The sequence below is a fragment of the Natator depressus genome, chromosome 5 (assembly GCF_965152275.1).
Source record: "Natator depressus isolate rNatDep1 chromosome 5, rNatDep2.hap1, whole genome shotgun sequence".
Lineage (NCBI taxonomy): Eukaryota > Metazoa > Chordata > Testudines > Cheloniidae > Natator > Natator depressus.
This window is the reverse complement of record NC_134238.1, coordinates 86,582,856-86,610,163: the sequence shown is the minus strand read 5'-3', so window position 1 is coordinate 86,610,163 and position 27,308 is coordinate 86,582,856.

Below are 27,308 nucleotides of genomic sequence, written 5' to 3'. Positions count from 1 at the left end.
ATTTTATTTTGGCTTAAAATGCATTTTCCTTTTGAAAAGAGGATTAGTCAGAAAATTTTCAACCAGCTTCACTGTCTAATCAGTTTGATTGCACATTGAATATGAATGTTTAGGGTCTCTTATTTTGATCGGAATGTCCTAGGCACCTAGTCCACTGAAGATGATAGACTGCCATTATCTTCAGTAGACTTTGTATGGGGCGAGGGGCCTTAAGCCATATCATTCCCTTGAGCTCTCATCTTTATCAAGCACTAATTAGTCTTCTACTTTTAGTGACATCAAGTAAGATTTGTTTGCCTAAATGTAGCTTTATACAGCACTGTAGAGATGTTAAAATGATACACTTAATGTACTTTTTAAAAACTGTTTTTAATAAGGATCTAAAATGTGCTTATATACGTATGTAGGATGCATCTTTAGGTTAAAAGTGTCTCTCTACAAATCTATAAGGTTCCAGATTTTCTTTTGTGAGTAACTACACAAGTTCTCATATCAACACACAGACATATTATGAGGAAGCAAAATAAAAAACCCAAAGAAATTGAATTAATACAAGTGAGAAAAACAAATTAGAAGGAGAGTACATCTGAGACTTTATCAACTGAGCAGAGTCTGATTATTTTCCTATAAAATTTTAAAAAATCAAACCTGGAAAAGGGGGAAAAAGTAATATTAAACTTCTCAGTATCTAAAAAGGCAAATGGCACTTGCTTATATATCCAGTTGTGTAATAAATCAAAATATGAAAAGAAAATCATATTTTACTCTATACAAAATGTAATCTATCAAATTATCAAATCTTACTTTTATAATACAGTAGCTTCCTCTTCTGCCAAAACATGGATTCTCTTGTGGGATTATTGAATACTGTCAATTTTAACCTCTAGGTTCCTCTTTTGTATAAGACTCACTGTGGGCAGTGGGAGTAACCACTGAGATTTCTTCATCCGTCACTCATTTTTATTTGGGACTGGTGACATGAGCTATTTTGAATCAGTTCAGTAGCGGGGAGGGGGAAGGGGAAGAACCCACAGTCTCGTTTTATGAAGTCTGTGACACATGAAGTGGAATGACCAAACAGCTACAGGGCACCAATTCCAAATGCCACATTTGAGCTGCACTATAATTTCTGGCAGGTACCACTGATGTCATAACTTGGCTTAGGGAAACAGTAATCTGCACTTGTCAAAGAATAACTGGAACATGACTTCCATGTGACTTGCAAGTATTCAGTGTTGTCCCCTCCAATGAAACGGAGAGATCTGAACTGTGCCAATTGTATAACACAGCTTGTTTCAGGATTGTGTTACTGAGTGACTGACAGAAATATTTTTTTCTCTTTTGAACTGCTACTCTGTCGGAACACCTGGTAGGTTAGATGACAGGACTCCAGCTAAGCTGTTAATGCTGTGAATAGCATAGGAATCTGAACTCAAATGGAGGGCAGCTGGATTCATATTCTACAGCAATGTGTGACAAAATGCAGTACTTCCATTACAATAAAATGACTGAGCAGCAAAGAGTATTCCATACCTGCACTTCATGGGCCAGATTCTGCCATACTTACTAATGTTGAATAGTATCCCACTCCTCTAATAATTTCACTGAAAGGAATGGAATTACTCATGGAGTAAAGTGCTACTCCCCTTGTATGAGCTAGGGTAACAGACTCTGCTCCCATGTGTAACACAACTTCAGGGTTCTAATTCATTTTTTAAATGCTCAACGGTTAGGTGAACTGCAAAGCTAATTTCCCCATTAACCAGGCTGGCTAATGGAGACACTCAGCACTGCCACCTTTAATGGAAATTATCCATGGAAATGCCACGCTTACTAATGCAAATATGAGACTTTCAAACCATCATTTCATTCTTTCTGCTTATATACTATATTCCCTTCGCTGACCTTCTATCTTAGAAAGTCCACACCCCTGAGCAACGCTGTTATACTCACTGAACTCCCGATGTAGACAGTGCTATGTGGATGGGAGGGCTTCACCCATCTACATAGCCACTATCTCTTGGAGGTGGAGTGCCTACACTGATAGAAGAAGCTCTCCCTTCAGCATAGGTAGTGTCTTCACTCAGCACTGCAGCATTGCAGCTATGCCACTGCAGTGCTGTAAGTGTAGACAAGCCCTTGGATTGTAAACTCTTTGGGGCAAGACTGTCTATTAATCTGTTTGTACAGTGCCTAGCACAAGGGGACAGTGGCGTAGCCAGGTGGAGAAAACAGGGGGAGTGGAGATAAAAAAGGCGCCACCCACTCGTACTCACCCGGTGGTGCTCCGGGTCTTCAGCAGCACTTCGGCGTCGGGTCCTTCACTCGCTCTGGTCTTCGGCGGCATTGCGGTGCGGGGGGAGAGGTGTCCGCCTGGAGCGCCGCCTGACCTGCCACCCAAGACCCGGAGCGCTGCCAGGTGAGTAAAAATTAAAAAGGCGCCACTTCTGCTCGGTGGGGGAGCGGCCACTGCCCCGTTCCCCCCCCGCTCACCCCCCTGTGGCTATGCTACTGCAAGGGGACCGAGTCACTACTGTAATACAAATGATAAATAAGAATGGGAGGTAGAGTCCTGTAGGGTTTATACCCTGCTCAAAAGCACGAGGTGAGCAAAGTGGAAGGGGAGCTGCTTTATTTCTTTTCAAATAGAGAAAGACCTTTTCAGTCTGTCATAACTCATGATCCTGGCAAATGCCAAGGGGATCCAGCCACTTTACAGATTGAGTGCCACCGAGATCGATCTCTGCCTAGGTCCTTAAGGGGATCTGGCTGGGTATTCAGTGTATTTCCATCATTGGCAATTGTATCACACCACTGAGGCTTCACGTGATCGCCAGCAGTGTGGCATTCCTTAGTACGTCTGCTTGGGAATTTGTTGGTCTATTATGGAGCTGGTCAAAACTTAAATGAATCTTTGCAGGAAATTTTGAAATTTGTCACAAATCCAAGGATCCAAAAAGTTTCATTTGAGATACCTAAACATGGTGTTTCTGAAACAAAATATGATCCCCTGCAGCTTCACTGTTGGGAGGTGGGTCTGGGGCTCTAAAGGAGCTCTGTCATGAGGACTGCTCTGGGGCCATGTACCCTAAGGCTACCACATTGCTGTGCCTGCAGCTCCCTTAGCTGTGTGACTCCCAACTGGCCCAGGAGTTTTCCAGGCTTCTGGGTCAGTGGCAAGGAGCCCAGAAGGCTTGAGAGGCCCAGCTCCAGCTGAGGGTCTCAGGGCTTCCAGGCTCCCTGCTATAGGTCCACAGCTTGAGCCAAGACTGCCAGGTTCCCAGCTCTGGGACAGTCTGGGTTTTGGCTTGTGTGTCCAGATGCCATTTGACAAGCCCTGATATCCATTGTGGTGGGGTTTTTTTTTTGGTTTTTTATAATCTGTGGAAAATGTGGCAACCCTAAGTAGAAGGAAGGAGGCAGTGCAGCAGCACTGCCTCTGGGGCCAGGCTGCTCATGCAGCTTGTGGCAGCACGTGGCCCTGTGCATCCCATGGGTCGCAGGCAAGGCAGCCTCGGCCACACTGGTGAAGACCCTATGAGTGATGGGGGCGGGGCCTCGAGGGAAGAGGTGGAGCGGGGGTGGTGTCTTGTGGGTCTGGTTATCATCCATTAGAACCCCAGCTCTGCGCAGGGACCATGGAAGCCCCAGAGTGCAGACTTCAGAGTCCTAGGCAAGCTGGCAGGGAACCTGGCCGGTTTGCAAGGGAACTGTGATCTGACTAAAATTCATTACAACGGTTTCCATGAAACACTTTGGGTTGGACTAATTGGCATTTTCCAATGAAAATTTGTTTGCAACTGTGTTTATGGGCATGAATGTGAGTGTGAATGAGGAATAAACTAAAGTGCACAGAGGTCAAGGGCAGCGCAGGAGAAAAACCAGCAAACCATTTTATGATCTAGGTAATTAAAATGTGTTGCAGGCTGAGACTTGACATACAAGTATTGTAAGAACAGCCCTACTGGGTCAGACCAAAGGTCCATCTAGCCCAGTATCCTGTCTTCCGACAGTGGCCAGTGCCAGGTGCCGCAGAGGGAATGAACAGAACAGGGAAACATCAGGTGATCCTTTCCCTGTCGCTCATTCCCAACTTCTGGCAAACAGAGGACCCCATCCCTGCCCATCCTGGCTAATAGCCATTGATGGACCTATCCTCCATGAACTTAGCTAGTTCTTTTTTGAACCCTGTTATAGTCTTGGCCTTCACAACATCCTCTGGCAGAGAATTCCACAGGTTGCTTGTGTGTTGTGTGAAAAAATACTTCCTTTTGTTTGTTTTAAACCGGCTGCCTATTTCATTTGGTGACTCCCTAGTTCTTGTATTTTGAGAAGGAGTAAATAACACTTCCTTATTTACTTTCTCCACACCAGTTATGATTTTATAGATCTCAATCATATCTCCCCTTAGTGTTCTCTTTTCCAAGCTGAAAAGTCCCACTCTTATTAATCTCTCCTCATACAGAATCATTTCCTCATCTCCAATCTCCTCATACCCCTAATCATTTTTGTTGCCCCTTTCTGAAACTTTTCCAATTCCAATATATCTTTTTTGAGATGGGGCGACCACGTCTGCACACAGTATTCAAGATGTCGGCATACCATGGATGTATATAGTGGCAATGTAGTTTGTCTTATTATCTATCCCTTTCTTAATGATGCCAAACATTCTGTTTGCTTTTTTGACTGCTGCTGCACATTGAGTGGATGTTTTCAGAGAACTATCCACAATGACTCCAAGATCTTCCTTGTGTGGTAACAGCTAATTTAGACGCCATCATTTTATATGTATAGTTGGGATTATGTTTTCCAATGTGCATTACTTTGAATTTATCAACATTGAATTCTATCTACCATTTTGTTGCCCAGTCACCTAGTTTTGAGAGATCCTTTTGTAGCTCTTCACAGTCTGCCTGGGACTTACAAAAAGCTACTCAAGATAGTTATCATCTGCACATTTTGCCACCTCACTGTTTAGCCCTTTTTCCAAATCATTTATGAATATTTAATAGGACTGGTCCCAGTACAAACCCCTGGGGGACACCACTATTTACCTCTTTCCATTCTGAAAACTTACCATTTATTCCTACCCTTTGTTTCCTATCTTTTAACCAGTTATCCGTTTAACCAGTTTAGCAGGCTTCCTGTTTCTGGTGTACTTAAAATTTTGTTTGCTATTACTTTTTGAGTCTTTGGATAGCTGTTCTTCAAATTCTTTTTTGGCCTTCCTAATTTGACACACTGTCAATCTGACACTGAATAAAGATTGACACAATAGACCACAGTGACCCTGAAGCAGTTGATATAGTCAGTTACCATAAATACCATTTGACCTCAGAAGTTCTTGATATACAGATTTACATAATATTGATAACAAAAGAACCATTGTTTTGAATGAGTTCCTGCTTTGAAAAGCATTTAGATACCTTTGTATCTTTGGCAGTATCATAGCCTATTCTGAAACAGCCCATAGTTATTTTACCAGTTCAACTCTGGGACTGTAAGCAATTGCTGTCTAATGGCTGTTTATACTAAACGAGAGACAAGTTTGGTGGCTGAAGGCCAGATTCTAGTGGACAAGCACCCACTGCATAGTAATCACCAAGACAGCAGTGGCAGAATGGCAAGACAATCATGGGCAGGTAGTGCTCTCACGATCCATGCTATAATTAGTCTTTTAATCAACAGATTACTTTAATGTCCAGGCCAGTCAGTCATGCAGTAGCATGAGATTAATTTAAAAATAAAAAGGCCATAGTTAATATCTTACACTTTATAAAAACTCAGAAATCTATAGTCAACCAATAACTTTAACCCCTTCAATCCTCCTTTCCCACATGCTGTCATTCATTAACATAGGATTTAAATTAACAGAAGGTATTGTGTAACCATTAGGATCCTACTGCAGGGAAAAAATCCCTTCAGATTCTTAGGGAAGATCTTGGGTCCATTGCAAAAATGGCCTCTAGAGATGGATGGACGTGTTGTACCAGATACTGGTCCCTGCTCCAGCTGCTCTGGTGGTGCAGAACAGCTTGAAACCTGTTTGATCTAGTTGCCTGAGAACTCCACCTCCCTGGGGGAATCTTCAGGTGGTGAACAGATGTAGTAGCAGCTCCTATGCCATCACCCCTCTGAAAGAAGAGGCATGACTGGGGTACCTCTGTGCTCCGGCATTTGGCTGCCAGAATAGCCCATAGGATCAAGCCTATAGTCTCCTATCATAGGTGTCTAGCCCCACGATCAAGGGGGATGTGAAAATGGCTTAACATCACCTTTTCACCCTATTCTGAACTTCACCAACCACACCTTAAACATTGGGAACCTGTCCAGAGAGCCACAAATGTATTTGCTAATATAAAGACCAGAATCCGGATAATAGCAATTAAGAACATTAACTATATATTCTTTGGACCATGTCTGCATGCAGTCCACAGTTTTGAGCTGCCAACTTGTTGGCACTTTGTGAATCCCACATGATCATATGTTAAGATGTTGAAACATCAACAGGTTCACTGGTCAACATGAAGACATTCTGAAACAGGGAATAAAATGAATGCACATTATTTATCCCAGAAGTATTCCCACCTTGATCAGAGCCAAGTGAGGATGGTGGTCTGCGAATCATTACTGAGCACTATGTATGAGGGAAAAACTGTCACTGTATGACACTGTGATACCACACAGTCTGTCACAATTTCTTGCCGCATCAGTGGGCGTGTCGCATGCAGGTCAGGGCAAAGTTATTTTGCATGCATCATTGTGACTGTATAGAGTCAAGGGGTTATTTCTGGTAAATTACTTGATGCTATTATACATGACCATAGTGATGTGTCATGTATCTTTCGAGGTTGCTATGATGCCCACATTTGTTTCCATACATTAGATTTGTTAATAGTTGTGTGCAGCATTTTCTGGTATTGGCTTAAGCTTTTGGTGCTAGTGATCTGGACTCACGGTCCTGAATTCCTGTTGTAGGTATTACCTACTTTTTTGTTTGTTCTCATGTATTTGGTTGAGCCTGCTGTTTGAAGTACAGTATGGTAAACCCCAAGCATTCACAAATCATCCTTCAGCCCCTCTGCCCTCCCAAACATGAGTGGTTTAAAAATGTTTTTTTCATTTACATTTTTTTTTTAATCTTTATGGTATAGTCAGGTCACATTTCAAGTTTTTCTCCACAACCCCAAGACCTAGAAACTCACCCGGGGGATGGCGGGGGGGGGGGGGGGCGGGGATAGGGACATAATTGGGAAGAAAGAGAGCTGAGATTCTCATATATTCATGTGACTTCAGGAGCTGGGTCTTTAAGAAACACACCAAACATCATAAAACATGCCACAAAATCATAAGAGTTGGCAACATTAGTGCCATGATGGATTATCTCTAAATATCAGACTTTCTTTTCTGATCCTGTTACAGATACGCACAATAGTATCACAGATTCTGTTTATGTGAATGGTTGAGGACCAACGGAGAGTGGTCACTGTTAGCCAACTGAACTAGGGAACATGAAACTAAACCCACCTGTTTAAGTATGCCCCAGATATGCAACTAACTGTTAAGCAAACACTGACCATGTGCAGATCTTACAAAACCTTCCCCATGTCAAAGGCAATTTTGTTTGGATAAGGAGGGTTGCACTGGAACCAAGATATTTAAGATTGCAGCGTTGTTGTGATATTCCATTGTCCTTGCATATTGTGTAATCAGATGTTCTGAAAGGATTAGATATTTTCCATAGCTGGAAGGAATGATTTTATGGTGCTTAGAACAGCCAAGGCTTCCTGGAATTCTGTTAGCAACAGCAGACTTTGCAAGGGCTTAACCAGGCACAGCTATTTCTGTACCTTGCAGCAGAAGCCACGAAAAGGTGCCAAAGAATTTTCTGTTAACTGCAGGCATTGGTCCCGGAGAGCAACAAAATTCCAGTTCTTTCTCCACATGTGGCAAATGGCTCAGAAATATGTCATAATTGCTGTTATGAAAAAGATCTATAGAATTTGATGGGGATTAAACAGATAGGGTTTTACAGAAATTAAAAAGGGATCCATAGAAATTATTCTAAAAACCTATAGAACGACTAGAGAAAGGATATTGTCTCTCTAAAGACATTTGAAAAGCATCTTACAGAATTTAATTGACTTCTTTCCTTTGTTAAAATACTGTAGAAACATAACTTTGAATGAAATGCCACTGAGCTCTTTCATAAGGGTGGATGCAAATATAGAGGCTCTCATACGTACATGCAAGTTTTCGCATTCTCCACAAAGTAGCAAAAATGTATGAAAAGCTATCTAGTGGGGACCCTTTCCTCTAGGCTGCTTTACAGTAATAATTACAGGAAAAAAACCTACTATGGCTGTGTCTCTATTAGCACTTTTTGGGAAATCTTCCCTCATACTCCCATTGAGGCAACTCCACCGGTGGTATCAATACGGGAGCATTAGCATAGACAGAGTACAGGCAGTCATACTCAGGAGAAAAAAGAAAAGGAGTACTTGTGGCACTTTAGAGACTAACCAATTTATTTGAGCATAAGCTTTCGTGAGCTATAGCTCACTTCATCGGATGCATTCATTGGATGAAGTGAGCTGTAGCTCACGAAAGCTTATGCTCAGATAAATTGGTTAGTCTCTAAGGTGCCACAAGTACTCCTTTTCTTTTTGCGAATACAGACTAACACGGCTGTTACTCTGATACTCAGGAGAGACTGTCTAGAATAAGATGCCCACACTAATGCTCCCACCAGTGCTATTGCAATTTGGTAAGATTCCCCCCAAATGCTGGTGTAGACAAGGTCACATGCACACAGACTGTCTATGCCATCTTGACAAGAATGTTGGTGTTACTAATTAGTAGCTGCAAACAGATGTTTGCCCTTCTTGTACAAGAAAAGCTCTAATTAGAGTTTAACAGATGCAGCAATTACATAACAGGCTGAAAACATTGTAGTAGCAGTTGTGTATCACCCAAATGGGTGGAGCATTAAGTCAGTAATGTCAGGTGTGGCAAGGTTAAGGGAAGGACTCTTCAGACCTATTTTTCTCCGAGGGGATCCTTAACCCATCCATACAATTAATGAGCTATGATATAGCACATTTATAGGTTGTGTAGAAGTGATCAACATTATCAAAACCAGGGATGTAAAATTAAATTCCTAAACCTACATGTAGGCACCTAAAAGAGAAACAACCTAAGTAGAGCAATAAAAACTTTCATCAGACAAATTTGAAAACTTTGGCCAAAATTTCTAAGTTACCAGTTTAAAAGGGCTCCTTTTGTTTAATAGCATAACGTGCAGCCTGTGATATGTAAAAGGAAGCACTAGCATTTTTAAAATAACCATTTATGGTTCATCTCCTTTCAGAGATTAACTTAAGCACAGTTTTTTACATCTATGCATTGCTAGCAGTTGCTTTTATTCAGACAAAAAAAAGTGAACCTCTGCAAATGCAGATTGTAGTTAATAATTTTGGTACAATGTGGAAAAATGGGGAAGGGAGAAGGCAAAAGCATGGTAGGTGTGGGCGGTATGAGACATACAATGCAACAAAAATAGGAAAAGGGGTGCTATTTAAAAAAACGCAGTAGAACATAAACAGCATTGATGTAAAGATTTGAGTCCCCCAGACTAACAATCACTTTGCAATGTTTGTGTCTTCATGATATAACATTGCATCATGCATAATTGCACCGTCATGTCATGATGTTGCCTTTTTGACACTACATAGACATTGCGTTTGGAACAGGGAAGTTCACGCTGCTTAGGCATAGATCACTAGTGAGTCCCCCTGTGGTCACAGGTGTGTGTGTGTATATGCTTAAAGCAGGCTATCATCTTAAAGAGCATTTCCAGATGATCAGAGTTCTTTTAGGAAATTACCAGCCCTGTACTGGCTTATACAGTAATAGGGCTTGTCTACATGAGGAAATTTCATCAGCATAGCTATGGGGCTATAATTCCCTATGTGGACACTCTTATTCCAGTGTAAGTGGCTTTTTTTTTTTTTTTTTTGGTTTAGCTCAAACTACTTCCAAAGTGACATAACACAAATTGGAAAAAAAGCTTTCTTACCGGAATAAATGTCCATGTGGGTGAGTTATGCCAGTATACATCAGTTTAAATTCACACACTATCTCTCTACCTGTAAAACTTCCCTGTGCAGACAAGCCCTAGATGTATTACTCTAACGGTTTAACTAGAAAAATCTCCCATGTAGACAAGCCCCTATTTTAGGTGACAGATGGAAAGAAATTCCATCTGGATAGTTAATTCCCAAATTAATTCATTATCTACATTAACTTTTTCAGGACAAGTAATTTTTTTTAACTCATTATAAACATGCAGCTTACTCCACTGAAGTTTTATTTGCCCCTTCCTTAATTAATTAATCCACAAAGAAAGCTGGATGAATGATACACAGAATTTGTTAATACTCTGTTTGAACTTTTAAGCAACATCACTTATACAGTAATCACTACTCTTTCATGTTCACTAGCTGGTAATATTCCAGCAAATGAGCTTATGGGCAGGAAAGTTTTGAGAAATAGAATTTTAAGTGATTATTGTAGATTATATGCAGAGAGCTTTTTCTCATGATTGTTTCCCTTGTCATCCCATCCTTGTAGATTTGTTTTATACCCATTTATTGTATCCTGTTTTAATAAGATTGTGAACTCTTCAGGGCATAGACCATCTTTTACTCTGTTCAGCACCTAATACAATGGGGCTCTGATCCTAACTGGATCTATAGGTTCAACTATAATACGAAATATTATTTCATCTATTATACTTGCCCTTCCTTCCAATACTTAAATATTGGAATAAGAGCTTTAGAAATATCTGAGGTTTTTTTATACTGTTCATTTTACAATAAGGCAAGCAGAGAGAAACCAAATAATAGAAAAGTGTAATAACACCTAATCCGATACACAGTGCAGGAGTCATTTCTTCTGACATCTGATGAAGCCTCTATTTGTAAGTGAGGTGATGGAAACACACTCATTTAAGATACTTTAAAATTAGACTAGGTAAATATACTTTAAGGGACAATCGTGAAATGGCAGGGGAATAGGTTTGATGACCTTAGATGTCTTTTCCGTTTATGATTTTTATGATTCCATATTCCATTTCATTTGTGTTCCATTCCTCTTATTTGTGGTTACTATGTTAAGATAAAGGAAGTAAAATGTCATTCTTCAAGGGTTAAACTCATCACCACAGGGGATAAGAAGGTGGTGTGTTTTGGGGTTTTTTTGAGTCTAGTGTTGTATTATGGATTTTTTTTCTACTGAGGCTGGATACTGGACATGATGGATGAAAGGTCTGATCTGGAATGGTGGTCCTATGCATCTAAGGCCTGTGCAAGCAAAATCAGTCTCTGTAGCTACCTACTGGGTCCACAAAAGATCTTGTCACTTTCAAAATGACAACCTTTGGGACAAAATTCTTAAATCTTAGCATTATGATTTTGCATCAGTTCCAAAGTTATTTTAGAATTCCTTAATATTTGAATGCATAGGTTGCAGGACCCAGCTGGGATATCCTCTAGAAAATCAGAACTCTTCCTTGAAAACTGGAATGGGGCCTCCTGAATCTTACAAATGTGTTTCAATGGAGAGTTAACAAAGTTCCCAAATGAGAGAGAATTTTAACACAATTTCTACAACTTCAACTCTCCTGCCTCATAAAAAGCATTAAGAAGTCTGGTAATGAAGGATTAGGAGGTCTAATCAGTTCCCAGTGCTATAAGCCTCTTAATCACTCCATATGACTTACACCAGAAGTAGTCAATAGGCAGATCGTGGGCCAAATCTGGACTGCCAGATGCTTTTGAATGGACCCGGAAATCTTTTAATTTACTTATTATCATTATAATTATTGGTCTTTTTATTATTTTCTCTGGGGTCTGTAACTTGACTATATCTTGACCAAGAAATTTGGACCTTGACAAAAAAAAATTGACTACCCCGACTTACACTGTCCACCCAACTTTAACTTCATTCTTCCTCCAAATTTGCAAAAGGCAAAATAACCAGTTGCTAGAGATGATTGGAAATGGATCTCCGGAATAGAAAATGGAATTTTATCTTCTAGCTGTGTGTTCTGACAATTGTCTATTTTCTTTAGATTATGCCTTTTGCACATGATGTGGGCTTTATGCTTATGGGGAGAAGAGGCTGAAATGTGAAGGTGCTTAGCTGAAGGGAACGTGATGGGACAGCTAGGTGTGAGCAGGGTATCCATCTCCCAACAATACCCACAAAGGAGTGCACATAGCAGTATAGGTCCTTAAGTCTCAGATATGCTGCAAATAGTATCTTGGCTTGGTCTAACTCATGTTAGTATAACTACATCCTCAGCGGAGTGGAAAATCCTAACTCTCAGTGTAGACTGTGCTATGTTGATGGGAGGGCTTCTAGCATCAACATAGCTACCACCTCTCAAAGGGGTGGAGTACCTATGCTGAATGGAGAAACTCTCCTGTCAGCATACGTAGTATCTTCACTTAGTGCTACAGTGATGCCGCTGGACCAATGCTGTTGTGCCTCTGCAGTGCTGTAAGTGTAGACAAGCCCATTGTGTCTGTGAGGGAGTCCATCACTTTTCCTCTCCACCTGCATCCTACACAAGATGAGTTTTACATATCCTGATCTAAGAAATGGTTGACTCTGTCAGTAGATTCATGGGCTTTGTGCAGTTCCTTTGTCTTGACTCTGTTTTTGGAATCTCCAAGAGCTTTCAATTAAAGATCTTTCCCCCCTCCTCCCATCTGTCTGACAGCCCAATAGGTTTGTTTCTGCTAGGTCTTTCCTCCTTTCCAATTTCATGTAAGATGACTACCTACTGCAGATGTGAAATGTGAATGATTTTGGACTGCTAGGCGTATGCAACACTTTCCGTTTGCTGTGTCTGGCTTACTCTTTTCTGAGATTGTGATGTACATATTTTCAGTTGTGGCCTCATAATTAATTGTCTCTGTAAATATTGGCTATGAACTGGGGTTTTTTTTTTCCTACTTAGAAATACTATGCAATTTGTATTCTTAAAAAACATTTAGTTTGGATTATGTCCCAGTTATCAAATAGTTAAGAACAATACCTGGTAATCCCCGGAAGAAAGTGATTTATGGAATGTTAAAAGAGCTAAATATGTATTGCTGAGCAAAACAGTATCTGAAGGCAGTCCCGGGTTTACAATGGTGCCATGGAGCTGGGCCCATGTTCAGAAGGGGCCCCGGCCTGCTCTGCTTGCACTGCCCCCTGAGACTCTGCCAGCCGCACCCACCACTTGCTGCTCTCGGCCTGCCTGCCAGCTGGCTGAGGGCTCCTTTCAGCCCCCTGTCCGGACCCCAGTGCACTTCCAGCTCCGGGCAGTCTCTGCTTCCCATCACCTGTGGGGCCCCACCTGTCTCCCCAGAGCTGAGCTGCCTGGGTCTGGTGCAAAAGCCTAGCCAGTTTCAGTCAGGTGGGGGGAGATGTTGGGGTGGAAGAGTGCTTGGCTGGGCCCCTCCAGGGAGCCTGGCTGGGGCAGGCCGTGGCCTGGCAGATCGCACCACTCCTAAGGGGCTGGAGCAATTTCCTGCCCCCCCTGGGACCAGCTCTGGCTGCACTGCTGGCTCAGGCCAGCAGACACAGTCACATCCCGGGAGGGTGGTGAGTGCAGCTGGGAGGCAGGGCGTGGGAGAGGGGGTCTCTGGGGGGTCTGGGGTGGTGCTGGGCTGTGAGGGGGTGGGGAAGATATGTGTGTTGGGGCACTAGGGTGTGGGGTTTGTGTGTGGGGTGCTGGGCAGTTGTGCTGGGGCTGTGGGCAGGGGGGTGCTGAACAGGGGTGGTATTGTGCAGGGCGCTGTGCATTTGTGGCAGGGTCAGGGAGGTGCTGGGCATAGAGAGTTGGGGGATGTTTGTGTTGGGCAGGGGGATGTGTGGCACGACATGGGCCCACCCCCAAGGGGAAGGGGCATGCTGGCAGCACAGTGCCAGGCAGGCCAGTGCATCTGGCAGCTGCCGGTTTGTACATAGTACCCTCGCACTGGGCAAGGCCACCCCTGCCATGCCATGCCCCATTGCCCTTGGCTGGCCCCTCGCTCTGGGGACCAACCCTCCTCATGCCATGCACCATTGCTTCCATGGAGGGCCACATATATGTTTCCAAGTGTTTGAAATGACATTTTTTGTGTTCTGTTTTTTAATATTTTGCAATTTTTAAATTATTTACCACCTAAATTTCTATAAAAAGTATGATAGAAAAGTTTCATTTATAGAAAATCTGGACTGGGGGAAAAAAAGCATGAAGTTTGTCATTAAAAATGAAATTTTTGGCAAGGTTGACAATTTTTCATGAAAAATATTGTTTTTGACATTTTCTGGTGGGGGGAAAAAAAACTTCTTGTTTGAAAATTTTGGTCAGCTCTAGAAAAAGATAAATTAAGGCTGAAAATCAGGAAAATATTCCTTACAGTGGGGTCAAATAGAACTCTGAAGCATTCTCCCAAGGGAAGTGAAATGAAAGCTTCATTAGATCACATTTGTAATTAGGCTGGACAATGCATTAGCAAAACATAGTAGGGAACAATTCTGTATTTCTCAGAGAGATGGACAAAGTGAACAAGTAGGTCATTTACAGCTCTATTGTCTATGATTCTTTTGACTAATCCTCTCTTTTAGTCTTTAACTTTATTTAGATCAAGTATGCCTCCCTAACCTTTATGAAATCACGTACCAAAGCAATTCAGTTCAATCAATATCTACATAAAAGCACTCTTAACCTACCTTCAGCCCTTTCATACATTCCCTCAACAGCATGGGAAATAAAATATGCTTTACAGCCTACCATTGAGGTCAGCAAATTTTGGCTGTGCTGGACGAAGTGGAGGATGTAGGGAGGAGTATAAATTCCACAGTGAAGAACCTTTCTCTCTGAAATCACCAGCTGGCTCCTCCTTAAACAAAGGAACTACTAGCTCCAGCTCCATAGGTGATTATGTGAAAAATTTTGACATTTGCAGTGAGAATTGATCTCTGAAGTAGCAGGACCTGGTCTTTAAAGGTCAGCACCGACACCTTAAAGTCATCTGAAAACAGACTAGGAACCACTGCAGAGCACAGAAACCAATGTAATCTGCAGCTGAGAGAACACTACTAAATACTCTCAGTTGGGTTTATTCTCCATGAGCTGATGTTTCCAGGAATTTTTCAGACATAGTTCCATGAAGAACATATTGCAATAATCTGTTGGTCCACCCCAGAAGGAAATGGTTGCAACCATTTTAGAAAATACAGATGGAAAAATCCAACAATGTGAACTGTCACAATACAAACTATTTTGCAAAACTAGATTTTCTAAGAATAAGGGAATGTCATATGTTGGGAACCAAACAAATTATATTGTGGGTTCATTTGCTGCTGTTATGCTATATTTTGTTTAGTTTAACATTTATATTTGAATCTAGTAATATTCTCCACAACTGACTATAAATGCAGTAATTGTCCTTTATAATCAAGCTACTAGAATGGGCTTAAAATTGTAATCCTGATGCACAACATAGTTTATCAAATGATGTTAGTTTACAAATTCTTTATTATGAGTCTAGTCCCTAGATTAGTAATTACTTCAGACATGTCATTTTTTATGTTTGATATCCACAAAAACAAGAGTGGATCAGATTCTGAACTCAGTTTTGTCACTGTAAATCTAGGATAACTCCAATGAACACAACGGAGAAATTACTCCAAATTTATACTGGTGTAACATAATCTGGCCCAGTATCTCATTCAGCGGCAAACCACCCTGTCTAAAGATTTCCCTTTTAGTCTGGCATAGTGAAGACATTGTTCCTTTCAAGCCGTGTATCTTCTGATTTCCTTGCCTGATGGAAAAAACTAGGTCAGGAAAAGAGAAGCTTTTTTTCCTAATGTTACTAAGTGCCATATGGAGCATCATCTATTATGCACTTCACATTGGTTGAGTTTTCTAATATCTCAGCTGTCGTTTTTTCTTCCAATCTAGTTATGTTTTGAAAACTTGTGAGTTATGTATGGACATAAATGTCAATTTCTGAAAGCTATTAATCGGGATTTTTGGAGGGACTTTTCTTCCCGTTTGAAATGCACTGGAATCAATTTATTTTTATTTTCATTTTTTTAAAATTTTATTTATTTTTTTGGTGTGCCAGAATGGATGTAAGAAACATTTTGGTGAAAAATAGGAACTGACTCCAAGTTGGGAGCAGTTGGCATCTATGTAATACTTTTCTTAACTTAATATTTGTTACTTTTTTATTAGGTTTTGTAAAATCCAGCAAATCATATACCAAGCCAGCAGAATGTGAACAAATTTTCCAATAAGCTTCAATTACATTGTAAGTATTAAAAGAAAATTGTAGAGCACATCTAGCCTGCTGACTTGTAAGGTACAGAACTACCATATTCCATCTCAAATGATAAACGAAAGTGAGAGAGAATTAGTACAGGAGGCAGGACTTTTTTTTTTTTTTTGGACAAGCCAGAGGAGATCAAGGACAGGGGAATTAACAATGTATAATAATAAATGCTCAGTTTGTATATGGTGCTTTTCATCTATAGATCTCAAAGCAGTTTACAAAAGAAGGTAAGTGTAATTATTCCCATTTTATAGATGGGGAAACTGAGGCATAGAGTGTTGAAGTGACTTGTCCATGGTCATGCACCAGGTCAGCAGCAAACTTGAGACTAGATTTCATTTGTTATGTAACTGATCTGAACCTACTTTAGTTCATGCGCAAATTGAACATTCTTTGAGACTCATAATCACTTTGTGAACTATTTTCCTCACTTATCTCTGCATCTCTTCTTTTGGCCACAAGAGGAAAAGCAGAAATGTTACAGAGATGTTTCTGTGGTATTTTTCAACGGAGATAAACTAAGGAAGTGTGAGAAATCTATCTGCTCTCATGGTAAGACCTCAGTAGCTCTGTAAACAAGTCTAATATGGACATTTCACTAAGGAATGTTCTCTGTTCTTCCTGAATTTCCCCCCCTCCTTCCCCCCACTATTTTCTGCATTATCATGATCCAGCATTAACAATTCTATCTATCCTAGGTACATATATAATCCCCATTACTGTAGTACCCAACGCCTTTCACAATCTTCAATTTATTTAGGCCCAGACGATTCCTGTGAGGTATGGAAGTATAATTATTTCCAGTCTATAAATGGAGAACCAAGGCAGAGAGACTAAATGACTTGTGTAGGGAATGAATTGAACCAGGCTTTCCTGAAAAGTCCCAGGCTGCCACTGGACAATTCTTTCATCTTATCGCTGTTCTGTCTATGTCACATCTCTCTCTCTACCATATCTCCCTTAAATCTGCATAATGCTAGTCCCTGTTTTGGATATGTACATTCAGCCTCTTGGGCAGGGCATATTTTCCAGGAATGTTATATTTTACTGTTAGTGTTGCGCAGGTTTTTGTTGTTCGTTTTTTTCAGCTTTTTTTGTTGTTGAAAGTCACTGTACTGAAATTTGCATCCTTATATTTCTTTCTGTTCTTCTGACCTCTCAGTCCTTGTCCTCAAAGAAAACCTGAACAACACCTTCTTTAAAAGACAAGCCTGGGAACTTAAATTCATAACTCTACTGGATACTTGAAAACCATGGATTTAACAGAGACAGTGGCTTTATGGCTCATTAGCATAATTTGTAACACATCCTGCTGCCTACTAACCCTTCTTTATTCTACAACTACAGAAGTACTAAGTGAAGCGCTACAGAAGCCCCGCTGTAGACATAGCCTAAGTCCTTAAGATCTTCTGTTGGTCTCTCTCCCTTTTTGTTTTTTAATTGTATTTCATTTTGAGCCTTTTTGTTGAAACACACTGTATTGAAAATTTGAATCCTTACATTTCTCTTTGTTCTTCAGTGGCTCAGGTTCCTGCAGTGACATGTGTGTCAATCAGTTTCTTCTGATTTGGAGCGAGGCCTGATGTTGTCAGCATACAATATGCCAAATCAAATGGGGGTAGTTAATAAAAAGAGGGTTGGGATATTCCATTTCAGGGTTTGGTGGCCAAGAATGAGCAGGCAGGACTTGCCTGGAACCAATTGCTAGGAACCAATGGGGAGCCGTTATTTTTTTTAAGATTCCCAGTCACTGGGATAGGACTACTGGTATAACTAAAAGTGCTGAGAAGCTTGAAATTTCATATACAATAGGTTTGCATATAGCCTTCAGCTGCCATTCAGGTTCCATTTCAGGAGAGTCTTGCTTTTGGTATCCATTTCAAATTTAGCCCTCAAGTACACGGCTTTCTCTTTTTATGAGCGTGCACTTCAGCACACCTTAATTTTGGGCAGCTTTCCTCATCTGATTTGTTCTAAGCTTCCTTTTTTATTATTTTAGTGGAAACAAAACAATAAGTAAAGTTCTACCCAGGCAGAAAGGGTAATTTATTGTCATTCTATTTCTTTTAAAGACCTAGTATATCAAACTACAGGATCACTCTACTGTTCTCACAGTGTGTTGTTGTATTCCCACTGCTATATTTTTCTTTCAATCGTCTTTTATGCCCAGATACTGCTGAAGTTCTTAAGCTATATTTCACAATTAAACAGATTTCTTTCAACTGTTTAATAACATCTTAGCAACATGTAAACATTAATTTAGAAAACAGTTGGTAAAATGATAAAATGTTGTATTTGGATCCTGTATCCCAAGGGACGAAGGAGGTAAGAGGAGGAAAAAGCCTGGAATTGTAAGAAGTAAGGAGGTTATGCTGGTTTGAGACCAGGCAGAATCTGTGTTACCATTTGGTCAGTGACAATAATTTGCTTATGTGATTTCTATATCTCTAGCCAAACCATAGCTTTAGCATTCATTTTGTGAGATTTTTATCATGTGTTGGTCCTTTTTTGTTGGATGGTATTGAAGGGTTCTGATTCAGTAAAACAAAGGGCTAATCTCTGCTTGAAACGCTAGAGTGGTTCAGGTGTAGTGCTGCGCTGTAGCACTTCAGTGTAGACACGGACCACAGCGACAGGAGGGTTCTCCTGTCACCATAGTTAATCCACCTCTCTGAGAAACAGTAGCTAGATTGATGGAAGAATTCTTTTTCACACAACTGCGTTGACTTAACTTTTCAGTGTAGACCTAGCCAATGAAACAAAAACTAAGGGCCTGATCCAACTCCCATGTTAGTCAGCAGGGCTGGATTGAGGTATAAATCAAGACTCCTGTCCTATTTAGAGCCTATATTCAATAGTTTGAGGTATATGTTTACACTGAAGAGCTGTGGTCAGCACAGCTTTGCTGGCATAATCCCCTAGTGTAGGTGAGGTGTTTGACATTCTGCTGGTATAGGAACGCCATCTCCCTGAAGGACACTAGCTGTCTTCTGTTGGCATAGCTGCATCTACATTGGGCACAGCTGTGTCACTAAGGAGTGTGTTTTTTCACATAACTATGCTGCAAGTTGTAAGGGTAGACCAGGCCTCAATTGGTTTGGGATTTCCTGCCCTTGAATGCTATGTGAAATGGGACGAGGCACTGGCTCAAGAGCCTTTAGCCTTGTGGACTTCTCAAGCCAATCCGGTTGCTGAAGCACATCCAGCCATTAGTATAAGGAATGGGAGAAGAAAGTAAGACTGGTTCTACACTGAAAAGTTATATCAGCATATACAGACGTAGCTATGCCAACAAAACCACCAGTGCAGCTGTGTTGATGGGCAAGGGCTTCCATTAATGTAACTAACTGGTTCAGGGTGGTGTTCCTACACCTACAGAAGAACCCCTTCTGTCAGCATAGGCTTCATCTACACCACAGACCTATGTCAGCAAATTTGCTCACCCTCTGCTTGTTTGAGTGTCCAGGATTTAAAAAAACTGGGCCTTTTGTGCATGTTAGTTTCTAAACTGGGGAGGGGAAACACTCTGATGGATGAAGTAGAGGAACAGAAGTGAGTGCTTTATTTATGCATACTGAGGAGCCTAAGTATCATGTCTTGTCAGTACTACATTAAGCACTACTTGAAAAGGCTAGGTTCCCTGTACCACTGTTTCAGTTTGGGTTTTCAGTCTTACTATAAATGACTGAACAGACAGTTAATTATAGTAAAACATGACAACAGAATGAATCCTTGTGTCCAGTAGGTCACAAGACTGCATCATAGTCCTTTGGCAGCATCTCCATGTCAGCCCCTATCATTTAAACCAGCGTAGACTGGTTTTGAAAGGCAATATGAGTATATATAGCTTTGTTGATCAGAGAAATGCCAGAATGTGTCTGGCAGCATTGTGGTTTGTGACACTAGTTTTTCTGGTGGTAATTTTATACTGTGAAAGAGATCTTTGATTTCACTGCAGTTGTCAACCAACACATTACTGGCTGGCTGATATCACAAGAACCTCCCAGCTTCTACACAAGAAAAATGTGACTAAATTTTGTAAAATATAGAGGAATAGACTGTGCTATCAATTTTTAAATCCAAATCCACATAGTTTATGTGAATACATTTCAGCTCATGATCTGTGGATATTACAGATGTCACTAGCTATTTACTAATCATTATTCTTATTGTAAAAAGAAAAGGAGTACTAGTACCAATTTATTTGAGCATAAGCGTTCATGAGCTACAGCTGCCTTTTTTTTCACTTCAGCTCACAAAAGCTTATGCTCAAATAAATTGGTTAGTCTCTAAGGTGCCACAAGTACTCCTTTTTCTTTTTGCGAATACAGACTAACACTGCTGCTACTCTGAAACCTATTCTTATTGTGTGATTGGGCATCTCAGTCACATGGTATTGTTTCTATTTGATTGGAATGGGGAAAAAATGATCAGTGAATAACAAGTTAAAACTTTAGACAGGTAATCAATCATGCTAAAAATTGTGAAACTTTCAGGATTCAAAACCAATCGGTGGGAAGAAATTATTGTGGACACATGACACCATGAATATCAGTGTAGCAAATTTATCACATTTATTTGTGAAAATATTTGTAAACCATCTTTTGTATTTTTGTCTAGCTCTAATATGCATGTTTAAACCTGGATTGTGCTCCCTACTATGTGATCAAACATTGATATATAACATGTAAAGTGATCATCTAGACTCAATTAAAACATAAGAACTGCTGATTTTACAAGGTATTTGAAAATTTCTGTAATATCTTCAGAGGAAGGACTTCAGCTTTTTCTTTGTGTATCTCTTCCTATATGTGAAACACCAACGCTATACTGCTATATAAATAATATTATTTGTATAGCACCATCCTCAGACTTCTGAAAAGCCTGTGATAAAGTAAACTTAAGTACTCATGATAAACCCAAATTAAGCTGAACATCTTATCTACATATTGCTGTTCTGGACTTCATTCAGGTTCTTGTCTAATCCAAATGACAGCCCTAGTTATTATCAGTAAGTGCTAAGTAGATTACTTTTTAAAAATGGAATAGTATTTCAAAACTTTGTTAATAATGTGAGATGGCAAGGTCGGCAGCACACCTCAAAATCATCACCTGAGCATCTGCTCATTCAGGCTTGCATGGACAATATCTAGCACAATGAGGTTATAATATAAGTAATAAATAACATTACATATAAAGGCTAATCTTGTAAATGGTCCTTTTGTGGAACTCAAGTACATGGGACTTCGGTACATGGAGACCTTAAGACTGGGTCTGACTTTTATGAATGTTATAAAATTATTTCTATTGCTACAATACTGCAAAGTCACAATCTAAAGTTAGGAGAGTGGATGGCCAAAGAAATTACTGTTACCAACCCTTCACCCTGGCATAGGGAATTAGCTAACTTCTTTGTAGTTGTACTCTGTCGAAGAGTTGGATCTGAAAAGTGACAGTGCAGCACTGGGCAGCTATAACTGACACACAAGAAAAATACATCAGGAGACGTGACTTCTTAGGGTGGCATATCAAATGACTTTCTGCCTTTTTTTTCTCCTGTTGAGTTCATGAAAGAAATCAAGGAACCAAAAACCTGATTGTGCAAGATCCTGTTCACAGAACAAAGTTTTACAGTTTTTCTTCTCAGGGACTTAATTCTTTGCAAAAGGTTTCTGTGGTTTCATTGCCCCTCAGATGGAATAAATGTCATCCAGTTAGATTGCTGGGTGATGGCTAGAGTTTATTTCCAGATAAAACACGTGTTTATAAAACTCTGAGAAGGTCCAGTCCCACCCTATAAATAATATATGGCTATGTAGGCAATGCATGGCTCACCTGTGCTTCTCAGCAGCAGCTGTTCTATTACCTAAGGGGGAAGCAATGGCCAGGAGGCAGTGACATAAAGACAGTTGCATAGACTCATCAAAATGTAGGGCTGGAAGGGACCTCAGGAGATCAGCAAGGCAGGGTTAAGTATACCTAGACCACCCCAATAGATGTTTGTCTAACCTGTGCTTAAAAACTTGGGGGATTCCAAAGCCTCCCTTGATAATTGGTTCCAGTGCTTAACTATCCTTATAGTTAAAAGCTTTTCCCTAAAAGGTAACATAAATCTTCCTTGCTGCAAATTAGGCTGATTATCTGTTGTCCTACCCTTAGCTGACATGGAGAACAATTAATCACCATCCTCTTTATAACAACATTTTACACATTTGAAGACTGTTATCATGTTCCCCTCTTCAGTCTTCTCTTCTCTAGATTAAACATTAGGGTTACCAAGTGTCTGGTTTTCAACCGGAACACCTGGTTGAAAAGGGACTCTCCCCGCCCAGTGAAAATGAGTGAGTGAGGGTGGGGAACAACAAGCAACAGAGGGAGGGGAAATGCGGGGGGTGCCTCGGAGAAGCGGCATGCCCAGTTCTTTCACCCTTTCTTCATATGTCACGGTTTTTAAACCTCTTGTCATTTTTTTTTTTTTTTTGGTTTCTTCTGGACTCTCTCCAATTTGATCTCACTTTTGTTTTTAAAGGGTGGTGTCCAAAACTGGCCACAGTACTCTACCTGAGGCCTCACCAATGTCAAGCACAGCTGAAGAAGTATCTGCTGTATCTTACATAGAGTTTAAGGCCAGAAGGGACCACTAGATCATCTAGTCTGACCTTCTGTATAGTACAGGCCACCAACAACACCTGCACCTGGACACTCTTCCATCTACATCAGATATTCCCTGTTAATATATCCCAACATACGGTTCCCAAAATCCTCCCCATTCCCAGGGGCAGAGTTTGTGATACTGCCACACCAGCTATGGCATTCAGGTTCTAAGAGATGACAGCTAGGGAAGCAGAGAGCATGATCAGTACCTCCCCTGAAATGCTAGTGAGGACAGGGCAAGTGCTTCATGTCTGACTGGGGAGAAAAGTCTCTTCTACTGTAGTGAAATTTTGCCTATTCATGTAGCCTCGACTTAGAGCTCCATAAAGGTGGATAGAGAGGATGAATGTGAAACAGGGCAAAGTGGAAACCCTGCTGGCTTCAAATACAATTAACACTCAATTTTTAAAAATAAACTGAGTAAAAATATTGAGTTTAGAAAGAGTGACGAGTCACCTGGATAACTGGCATGTGAATGAGGACTGATTCTAGTGTAGATTCAAGCAGAAATACAAATATATGCTCTCTTTTAACTAGCATTTCCCTCCCCTTGCTTTTTTCTGGCAAACGAAAACTAGTGATCACCACCACAGTGGGATAATATGTCAATCCAGTTTAATTACTATTAAAGCAGGTAGGTGTATTTTCACTACATGTACTTGATAGCTAGGGACATCCTTTGCAAAGTGAGAGATGTCAAAGTTTAATTGGGGTCCTCTGGACTCTCCCATTCTCAAATCTACATATAGCAAATCATGGATTAAATAAGTTTTCTTTATTTTAAGTTAGTTGTAGATGGCTGAGATGAAAAAAATACATGAAATGCGACCCCATAAATGTCAACACCTAACTGGAAAAAATGACCAGTATTTGCCACTTGTATTTTTGTGTAATTATGCCAACTGCATTTCAGAGTTTGTTACCCTATCTCTACAATAGCCTAAAAGAATTAAGGAATTATCAGTTAAGCCTTCCTAATGAAGAGAACAGAAAACATTAAGTGGTATATGCACAGTGAGAAAACACATTATGTTAGAAAATGTATTAGCTATTTTTTTTAACTAAACTGATACTGTACATGATATAGCACTTAGTATACAGACAGGGATAAATTGTTTATTGTGTTCAGCTCACATATTTTTAAACATGTCCATCTTTGTCCATGCTAAGAGCACAATAGGGTCTAATGTCACCAAATGTGCTAGATAAAATGTGCGTTAGCTCCTCTTCCCACTGTAGACAAGGGCTAGGTAAATGGTGGTTTGCTCTGGTGAAATCCTCAATGTAGACAAAGTTAGCGTGTGCATGAGGAAACGCAACTGCTTGTTCAATGGATACCTGGAGGGGGCGGAGGGTATGTTTTGTTGTTTGTGTATCTATCTCACTGGATGTGTACAAATCAGGAAACATCTAGGTCTACTCTCCTAGAGATTTTTTGGGAAATAATGTATTATATGGGATACTTAAATGTTCCTGATTTCAGAAATACAAGCAGCCTTGACAACATCCTTTGATCTTACTCCCATCAGGTAGGAAGCTCTTCTTGGGGGCAAAAGAATACTTTTGGAAAAATCTGATTAAAACCCCAAATCAAATAATCCATAATATTTATATTTACTTCTACAAACATTTGTCAAACCTCTATAACTAATTCAGAACCCAACATATTCAGATCTGATTAAAAAGTGCAGCCCTAAGACATATGGTATCCTCTACATAGACAGTAATAATATAAAATCCACCATAGAGACATTTGTATCCCAAGGCAGTTAAAAGGTATGTGGAAAAATCAAGTTACTTTTTACAAGAAAGAGTCTTAAATAATGAATAAAATAATAATAAATCAACATTTATACTATGGTAGTGCCTAGGGGCTTCAACCAGGTTTGAACCCCATTATGCCACGCAATGTTACAAACATACAATAAATGATGGTCTTTGACCCTTTTGACTCTTATATAATGTAAATATGATGTGACTAAATTTTGAGTCCTTCTGGCACTTCTGTAGTTTAAAAGGAAACTCTTTAAAGTGTAAAGTAAGCAATTCAGTCAGGAAATTATCTGCCAAAGCTAAGAAAGATCAGGAAATGCCAGCTCTACAATGCAGGAACACGACTGCTTGTACAAAGGCTCAGAGTGTATACCATTCAAATTGAAAGACACCATTTTGTATGTTAACACTTCTGGTATGTGTGAATTCCCCAGTCCTGCCAAAAGAAATACAGCTGAGAAGAGTATGAGTTGACTTGTATGACAGGAATGGACAATCTCAATGACTTCTTTAATATTGTAGTTTTTATTTTTGTAAGACAGGATAATGGGTCTTCTATTTTTCTGATGTCATCAGTACAGTTTAACAATTAGGTTGTTATGGCTCAATGGATATATTGGAAACTGATGGAGGAATCTTGCTTCAGATAAGCATCTAGAATGTCCGTCTCCATGGCTGTTGAAAAGGGTTTGGGTGGGTAGAACCAGGTAGTAGTGGTTATAGGTGGAATGCTTCCTTCAAAGCTCTCACATAGTTTGCAATAGAAGGTAGAGTACAAATTATTAGATCTTGTCTAAGTTAGAGCTCTTTGCAGCAGCAAAAATCCATGTCAATGTAAATCATCAGTGTAGAGGCACTGCAGGGGTGTAAAAGGGCCTTGCATTGGTGTTGCAGTGCATTTACAGGATGGGGTTTGCACCAGTGTATCTGCTTTGGTGCAAAAAATTCTAATCCAACCAAGCCTTTAATGCTGCAGGTAGCAACAACTACTTCTTTGTAGCTTTGACTGCACTCTGAGTTGGTGGTGGAACTCAGCATAGCAGCTGAGCCAGAATCAATGGTGTCATAGGCGCAGATCTAGGTGTGCTGTCAATGGGGAGTCCAATACTGGGCATGGATGGCCTCCACATTGATGCTTTGACTTCTCCAGAATTGGGATGAGAATCCTTGGTAGATCCTGGAATTCTGAGTGGTTGGAAGGATGTGCCCCCTGCTCCTTGCACTTAATTCCCCCTTCATGGGAGGATTCTAAATGGACTTCAAGTCACAGAGTTGTGACATTACATTTTGCCTTGCCCTCCTCAATCCTGCCATTTCCCTAACACTGCCACTGGTGCCAGTCACCACCGTGACCACGTGCTTGTATGTTATATCCCTGTCCCCCACTTTACATTTGTTCACTTATCTTTTTGTTTGCAGACTCTTTGGGGCAGGGACTGGCTCAATGGTCCCCATGTCTTGATTGAGACCCTTGAGTGTATCATAAATGCTGACATATTATGTGCTTTTTGTCCACAATGTCCCATAATAACTAGGAACTAACAGGCATGGGCCCTATCCTGATAGGTGCTGAGTATTCCCAAGTCACTAAGGAAAACTGGTTGCTCAACAACCCTCAATATTAGACTCTCTAATCATTGTAGAATGTGCTATGGCTTGAAGCTACAGACCATATTCCAATCACGGGGAGAGGTGGTTTGTCCACAGAAGCTGTGCTGTAATAGGAGCCTCTAGGGAAGAGTTCTCCATACTTTGCTAGAATTGCTCATGAGGACTCCTAGTGACCACGTGCCGCAACTGCAGCAGCAGCTCCCCCACCTGGGACAGGTTGTACAGTGCACTCCTCCCAGTGATGTAGTTAATGAAGGAGTGGCCTTGCCCTCAACCCTCCCCTATGAGGATATGGCATTAATGTGGAGCAGTGGCTCTACTTGCTGTCCAGCTACACTGTCTCTGCCCCCTCCCTAAGGGATATGTGGGTGGAGACGGTGCTCTCCCATCTGTAGCCCCTACATCCAGAACGGCTGCTTCCCTTGCAATTCCCTACCCAGCTCCTTCCAATGTATGCGAGATCCTCAGCCTCTGATCCCATCCACATCCTGTGGCCTCATCTAAATTCAGCCTTTGCAATATCTTCCCTTGTGATTCCTCCTTAGCTCTTGAGGACAGGATAGTAATTTCAGTCCCTCTCTTTTCCCCAAATAAGAGTGAACTGGCTGGGTAGGGAGAGGAACCAGAAGTTATCAGACATGTTTGTGGATGGCACATGTGTTGGGAGTTCTGAGAACTTTAGCTTCAATCATGTATAATCGTGTATGGGTATTAAAAATGACTCTAGTGATTAACAATACAGTGAATGTGCAAATCCCTCTGCCCTGATTGGCTAAGGGCCATTAAGAAGCTCTGAATTTGTATACTTTACAATTATTGAGAAACAGTCATACAGACATTATGCAAATCAAATCCACTCAGCTAAAGGGCAAGGAATTGCATAAT